At 34.1% G+C, this 7,311-nt stretch overlaps 1 non-coding gene across 1 annotated transcript; it reads right to left on the minus strand.

The window, feature by feature from the left end:
• Positions 1-2,009: 2,009 nt before the first annotated feature.
• LOC126033079 (U6 spliceosomal RNA) lies at positions 2,010-2,116 on the minus strand. Its single transcript, XR_007504236.1, has one exon. It is a non-coding gene; the product is annotated as a U6 spliceosomal RNA (small nuclear RNA).
• Positions 2,117-7,311: the final 5,195 nt, after the last annotated feature.

The raw sequence follows: 7,311 nt of genomic DNA on the forward strand, positions 1-7,311 counted from the left end.
AAAATAATGTCCTCAATGGAGAAAAAATAAAAGCCTTCCCTCTAAATTTGACACAAGACAAGGCTGTCCTGTCTCATCACTCCTATTCAACATTGCATTGGACGTCCATGCTATAGCAATTAGGCAAAAAAAAAAAAGATATCAATGGAATCCAGATAGGAAAGGAAGAAGTCAAGCTCTCACTGTTTGCAGATGACATGATACTCTACCTAGAAAACCCTAAAGTCTCTATTAAAAGATTCTAGAAACAATAGACTCATATAGCAAGGTGGCAGGCAGGCTACAAAATTAACAAAATGTATTTTTACTATTACCAAATAATTCCGGAAAGAAATGACCTAAGATCTATATATGAAGAATAAACAACTACAAATTATGAACAGATATAACAATTGATATTGGAAGTCTCTGAAAGTATAAAATTGATGATAGAGGGGCCAGAGCAATGGTACAGTGGTAGGGCATTTGCCTTGCACTAGCTAATCCAGGACAGACCATGGTTTGATCCCTCAGCATCCCATATAATCCCTAAGCCATGAGCGATTTCTGAGTGCCCAGCCAGGAGTAACCCCTGAGCGTCACCGACTGTGGCCCCAAAATAAAATAAAATGTATGATAGATGAATTACAGAGAAATTATACTTAGGAATGGAGATGTAATGTAGTGGGTAAGGTTCTACATGTAGCCAATTCAATTTAATTTCCTAGCACTTATCTCATGATCCCTGAGCATAGATCCAGGAGTAAGCCCTGAGTTCCACTGGGTGTGGCCCCAAAACAAAAATGAATAAATATAATTAGAGTTAAATTTGAATTTCTACCTTTTTTATAAAGTCTTACAACAAATTTTAAAAATTGTATACAAAGCAATCTCAAATGTGACATACTATGTAAATGCATGTATTGAATTGAGTAGAGACCACACTACACTAAAAGTACACATCCCACATCCTCTGTAAGTAAATCAGTCTGTATAGCTTTCCTACTCTAACAAAGTTAACTAAGTTCTTCACAGCTAACAGAATCATATTTTAAAATTGCCAGTTTAAATTTTGCTTTATCCTTAGGCAGTAACTATGGATACAGAAATTCAAAACTTTCTTAACAAATTTACTTTTCTATAACATAAAAAGAAAAAATATTGTTTTATTTTGCTTTGTGCTTTGTGTGTGTGTGTGTGTGTGTGTGTGTGTGTGTGTGTGTGTGTGTGTGTGTGTGTGTACCACAAAGCTTGGGGCTACTTCTGGCTATGCATTAGGGTGCTGGGATTGTACCAGGTCAGCAGTATGCAAGGCAAGCACCTTTTCCACTATATTGTCTCTCTGGTCTCCAAAACAAAGATTTTTTGGGGGGCCTAAATTCTTTTAAAAATATGGATTTTTTGACATCTTTATATTAGTGTAGAGATTGAAGTTGATGTCTCCAATATTATTTTATTTTATTTTATCTTATCTTTCTCTTTCTTTTTGCACTACGGCATGAGTTGATTTCAGAACCGAGACTGTTGTGTGGCGCTTGTCTTTATTGCTATGGTGCTCACTGGATATTTAATTTGATATTTCTTTCTGTATTGTGGTGGTGTTTCAATTGCCTTTTTCACATCCTCTCTCAAACTGAGGTTGAAATCCTCTGGAAGGACTCTGCCTATTTTCAGCATATTTGACTTCTTTTTCTTTTCTTCTTATTTTGTACCCCAATCTATGGCTTTTCTTTCCTTCAAACAAAGCCACATAACTTGATTTATCTAGCTCCACTCCTTAAATAGAGGGGGTGATAGGGGAGGATACCAGGACCAAACAGATATATGATCACTAATAGTGAGCTGGACAAAAAGAGGACCACCTACTCTGGCAGTTCAGGGGGTTATGGTGGGGTATATGGGTTGCAGAAGGGGAACTGGGATGAGGGAGGACAAATTTGGTGATGGGTATTCCCCTGATTCAATGTTGATATGTACTACTGTGAAAGATATGCACTCCATTATGATCAAAATAAAAATAAAAATAATTAAAAAATATGGAATGCATCACAAATTTGCATCTCATCCTTGCACAGGAGCCATATTAATCTTCTCTGTATTATTCCAATTTTAGTATATGTGCTGCTGAAGCGAGCACCAAAACAATAATTTTTGATACTGATACTAAGCATGAGTAGTGCTCAGACTTAGAACTTAACTTTAACTAATGAACCTGAACTGATTTTTTTCTCCATATCTGAGACCACATATCTAAATTTATTTGGGTAATGCTTATGTCTTTACTGAGAAATATTTTATACTATGTTTAAAGTTAGTACTGTATACTGAAAAATGGTTATTGGTTGTTGCTTTTGCTGCAATAAAGAAATATTTTTGTGAGTCAGCTTTCAGGTCTACTAAATGCTGATGCTTTTGGATAGTGAAATGTTTATGACACTAAATGGGGGTATTTTGTTACAGTTGATTAGATCAATGCATCTGTTGCAGGTTTTAGATCATCGTATTTATGACAGATTTATTGAACAACTCAAGGAATTTGGAAAGAGGACACTTAAATAAATCAATTCAATAGGAACGTAAAACATAGATATTATTAGTTTTACTCTGATAGGTTTTTATACTGAAGAAAGGTAAACTCTTTAAAAAATATATAAAAAAATTTAATTTTAAAGCTTTTGTAAGTAAGCTATCAGATAAAGTTTAGAATGTTTGGAATAAAAATACCAAAAATTTTGCCCTCTTACAACTCATTAAGATTTATTTTGTTACTTACATGGTCATATTTGAACTTAAATAATTTTTTATTTAATAAATTTTTTATCATAAGAGCTTTTCATTCTGTGCTTTACACATAAGTGTTTGATCATGTTTAATTATCCTAATTTGTTTTACCCTTCAAATTCTGTTTCCAGATTTTACAAATTTTTTTTACCTTAAAATATTTCTTTTCCTCATTTAAGCCAATCTAGTCATTCAGAAGAAAGTGTAATTGACTGTTACTTTGGCTTATTATAAAAAAAATCAAAAAGCATAAGAAATAAACTGGACATTTGAAACCTGATTTTTAAGAATGAGTCTAAGTGTTCTTAAGATTCCCTTTAATAATAATTCTTTTTTGTTTTTTGGTTTCTGGGTCTCATCAGAAGGTGCTCAGGAGTTACTCCTGACTCTGCACTCAGAAAACACTCCTGTCAGTCTCAGGGGACCATATGGTATACCAGGGATAGCGTCTGGATTGGCCTCATGTAAGACAGATGCCCTACCTGCTGTGCTATCACTTCTGTCCACCTTTAATAATAATTCTTAAAGAAGATTGGAGAAGTAAATTAAAATAATTAAAAGAACTGTGTTTCTAAAATTTCAGTGACTTCAGTTCCATTTTTTTCTCACTTTCCAAGTAAAATTAGTCATATTTTTAGAAACATATTTTCCATTGGCAGTTTTATTTTTTGTCCCAATAGTTATTTGAATGACAGAGCTGTCAAGTTTACTGTTTTCTGCTTACTTTTTTTTCATTTTGCAATAGTGAACTAATACCAAATATCCAGATAGTCAGCACAAGAGTTTGTTAAAATATGTCTATAGTTAGCAGTGATGTTAGACAAGCATTTGTGTCTGCCTCATCCTTGACAACATGATGGAATTTACTTCCATGCCTCATTGTGATTATATGGGCCCATATAACTGAAATGGCCACAGTTATCTATAGACATTAACTTTTAATTGAGTGTGTAAGATCTAACAAAACTGTCTTTATTTCTTTTACAGCAATATTTTCTGGGTGACTATATTTGGGTCTACAGACAACAAATGATGTCATTGTAAAATAAGTGAATTTACGGGTGTTTTTTTTGGGGGGAGGGGTGTCACACCCGGAAATGCTCAGGGATTCCTCCTGGCTCTATGCTCAGAAATCGCTCTTGGCAGGCTTGGGGGACCATATGGGATGCTGGGATTCTAACCACAATCCTTTTGCTTGCAAGGCAAATGCGCCACATCCATGCTATCTCTCTGGACTCGAATTTACAGTTTTGTAGATAAACTTTCTGAGGTTAGATGCTGTACTCCTCTTTATCACATGTAAGCCATTCAGAAATTGATAGTTATAAGTGGTAATTTAATTTAAAAAACTCCACACATGTGTGGAGACTTCTTAGTACATAATGAAACTTCAAATGTCAGCAGGGTGAGGCTCCCTCTTCTGCAATGCAAAATCTCATCAAACTGACAAATTTAATAGATAATCTCACTATTTAGAAAATAAAAGAAGCTTAAACATAGAAAATTAGGAGTGAGATAATTTGCAAATAAGTCATTTACCTTGCACTCCACCCATCCCAGAGCTTCAGAGTGTGACACCAAATAGAAAAAAAATGATGATTGGTAGCATTGTTTCCTTAATTTTGGCTTTAAAAGAGTCTTCAAAGAAATTCTTCAGGAAAATAGGGGTCATTTCTGGAGACATCCATCTGGGAGCTATGTTTCATTTCTGTTGCCAAGAAAGTAATTCTAGGAGGATACAATTGGAAACCCAGTAGAATTTCAGAGACTGACAAGGCCATCCTTAGTAGTGTAGAGATGGTCATATAGTGTTAAGGATCTAATTTGGAGCAACTGAACAATCAACTAAATTCTAAAATTTGAAGAAGTTTTCAAGAAAAAAAACCGCATACATTGAAGTGAATTAAATAAAGTAAGGGGGCTACATTATCTAAAAGGAAAAAGCACACTGAGAAGAAAATTATTTGTCATAGAGGCAGGTTGGGGGTAGGAACTGGAGGGAAAGTGGGGACATTGATGAAAGAAATGTTTTTCTTTGGTAGTATTTTATGAGACTAACCATTAACATTTATTCTGTATGAGATGGTAATTCAACTAAAAAAAAACTTTCTCATTTGTGCCAGAATTATGCCTATACTCCTAACTCACAAAACCAAAATTAATATTTGGCATTTTATATATTTGGTATTTTGAATAACTGCATTAGGGAATGCAATGGTTTGAATAGGGGTTTCCTAGAATACTCTTGGCACAGGATATAGTGAGAGGGAATGAAATAGAGGAAAAGACATGTGAAATAATAGGGGGTCAAGGGGATCAAGTACATTTGTGTTAATGTTAATGAAGGACTAAGCTAAAAATCCAAACTAACCATCCAAGCCACAAAGTCAACAACAGTGAGGTCCAAACATTAACAACCATACTTATCTATAAAAAGGTTCTTGGGGAGGAGGAGGTATGGCATGGGTTCTGGGAATATTAGTGGAGGGAGAGTGATTCTGGTGGTAGAATTGGTGCTGAAATACTGATTGTCTAAAACTCAATTATAAAAACTTTTAAATCACAATGCTATAAATAAAAAAATTAAATCTATTTTTAGTGTTTTCTGTTTCAGACATCCTAGCACTCAGTAAGGAAAAATATTATATAATTTGTTGTGTTGAATTTTTAAAGGAAGATTAGCAGTCTTTCCAGCCAGATTGATTTCACCACATTTACTATAGCCAGAATCGAGCAACAATCAAGATACCCTTTCAACAAATGAATGGCTAAAGAAATGGTGATACATATACACAATGGAATATTATGCATTCATCAGGATAGATAAAGTGATGAAATTTTCCTATACATGGTAGGTCATGGAAACTATTATGCTGAGTGAAATAAGTCAGAGGGAGAGACATAGACATAGAATAGACTCACTCATCTATGCGTTTTAAGAAAAATAAAAGATGTTATTGTAATAAGGCCCAGAGACAACAGAGATGAGGACTGGAAGGATTGGCTCACCATATGAAGTTCACCACAAAGAGTATTGAGTGCAGTTAGAGAAATAACGACACTGACAACTCTCATGACAAGGAGAATGCCTGCCTTGAATACAGGCGGGTGTGAGGGAGATGGGGAACATTAGTGATGGGAATGAGGTACTGGTGAAGGGAGGTGTTCTTTTGTTTTTTGTTTTTTGTTTTTGGGTCACAACCAGCAGCTCTCAGGGGTTACTCCTGGCTCTATGCTCAGAAATCGCTCCTGGCAGGCTCGGGGGACCAAAAGGGATGTCGGGATTCAAACCACCATCCTTATGCATGCAAGGCAAATGCTCTACCTCCATGCTATCTCTTTGGCCCCCAGGTAGGTGTTCTTTTTATGACTGAAACCCAACTACAATCATGATTGTAATCACGGTGTTTAAATAAATATATTATTTTAAAAAAAAGAAAAGGAATTCCTATGTGGAGAGTTTTAGTATATGACTAAATTCTCAATTTATTTTCTTAAATTTTGAAGTGCTACATGTCAATTTTATATAAAAGCAACAATTTATTTCTCAAGGAACTAAACTCTCAATTTATTCCTTTTTAAAAGGGCCTTATTCTGTAAGAAGAGAGAATAAAATATCCAGTGATAGTAGAGGACTCTGGTGGTCAATAGAGATATTTACCAATGATTTATGATAATTTTTTTCCACTAGGTATCAGGTAGGATTATTTCTTTATCGTCCTCTGATTACTTGGGGGTATTTGACTAGTAATTTTTAAGCTCTATTTAAGTTTTTTTTCATCACAGACACTGACAATGCTTAAATTAATGCTGTTCCTTCATCTTGTGAACCTTATTTAATGAAACAGATCTTTCATTAATCTGAAAAGAATATGCAGCCCAAATAAAAAACAAATCAATCTTATGATGATTCACTAATATTTTTGAGATTTCTCCCAGTACTCTGTAACAAACCCTATCCTTAATATTCTCTGTATTATATATAGAAATCTTGCTTTATTTAAGGAAGAGGGCCAAAATAAATATTATTTTTATCTTCCTGTTTACTCTAAATTTAAAAGCTTTGGAAGCTCTACATCAAAGCAGAAAGTAAATAACCACAGGGAAATTTTATTTCTTAGACATTTTAACAATCACTCTTTCCTCTTATGAGTTTTATATAGAAAAATATAACTTCATTGTTAAAATTTAGTGTGTTTGAACAAATTTTATTCACAATTCCATTTATATCTAAAATGTGGTTTCTATGTGATGACCAATGATTTATTTACTTCTGAATATACAAATACATTTAATTGTCATACTTTATATATTTTAGTGCTTTTAAAGTATAAATCAATTTTGATATATAATCTAAAATATATGATATTATAAATGTTACTTGTGGTTGATTATTAATATATTTATTTAAAAGTATGGGTAAGGGGCGGGAGTAGTAGCACAGTAGTAGAGCATTTGTTTGCCTTGCATGCAGCTGACCCAAGACGATCCCTGGTTCAATCCCTGGCACATATGGTCCTGTGAGTCAGGAGCTATTTCTATGTGCAGTGC

The sequence above is a fragment of the Suncus etruscus genome, chromosome 16 (assembly GCF_024139225.1).
Source record: "Suncus etruscus isolate mSunEtr1 chromosome 16, mSunEtr1.pri.cur, whole genome shotgun sequence".
Lineage (NCBI taxonomy): Eukaryota > Metazoa > Chordata > Mammalia > Eulipotyphla > Soricidae > Suncus > Suncus etruscus.